General features: G+C 47.9%; 1 non-coding gene across 1 annotated transcript in view; it reads right to left on the reverse strand.

The window, feature by feature from the left end:
- The window catches only part of LOC134545463 (small subunit ribosomal RNA), a 1,989-nt gene extending 1,923 nt beyond the window's left edge, over positions 1–66 (reverse strand). Inside the window, exon 1 of the ribosomal RNA XR_010078557.1 lies at positions 1–66. This exon is cut by the window's left edge and continues 1,923 nt beyond it. This is a non-coding gene — a ribosomal RNA (small subunit ribosomal RNA).
- Positions 67–785: the final 719 nt, after the last annotated feature.

The following is a 785-nucleotide window of genomic DNA, read 5'->3' on the forward strand; positions in this document are numbered from 1 at the left end:
GCACTTAGACATGCATGGCTTAATCTTTGAGACAAGCATATGACTACTGGCAGGATCAACCAGGGAGCTGCTAGCAGCTTTTTTTTTCGTTCGGAGGAACCTCCCGGGTCCGCAGAGCACCGGGTCCGAATCTTATGATGTACATTTTTTTTTCCTTCTGTATCAACAAGTACGGGGGCGACTTCCCAATATCGACACCCGCTTTGCAATTGCAAAGTCTTTCCTTCCATCTCTAATTAATTTTCCTAGGGAGTAGGCGAGGCCAAACTTCCAAGGCTTTCACTGGCGAATATATCGCGCTCTTAGAAACTCGCATGGTACTTGGCGAGTGGATTTCAAATTATATGATCGGTGCCCACATTCGGGCGCGGCCCACTGCGGGAGCAGACCGTTGGCCCGTGGGCTCGCTGTGAACTAATTTGCCCACTGGTCCGAAAAGTATTCATTTCTAAACACCTTTGGCCAGGGCTGAAGACCGCGACTAACCCCTTTGAAACTTGTCTCTCAGGGAGCTGCGATCCATCAAACATTTCATTGTTAACAGAGGGGAACCATTACTTGGTTAAGACGATAGGACACGCGTTCCCCACCATTTCGCATCCAATCGAATTGCCGCACAAGAGCTCGTTACCTGAGAAAGGTATAGCATTGGCTCGCAGCTAGTGTATTGCAGTTCAGACAGATAGGCCACTTTAGATAGTTCTTAGTGTTCACAGTTATCACCAAGACTAGACCCATATGGATTTAATTCTTCAAGGAGCAGCGGTCCACCAATAAGAGAGATG

Source organism: Bacillus rossius, unplaced genomic scaffold (genome assembly GCF_032445375.1).
Source record: "Bacillus rossius redtenbacheri isolate Brsri unplaced genomic scaffold, Brsri_v3 Brsri_v3_scf745, whole genome shotgun sequence".
NCBI lineage: Eukaryota > Metazoa > Arthropoda > Insecta > Phasmatodea > Bacillidae > Bacillus > Bacillus rossius.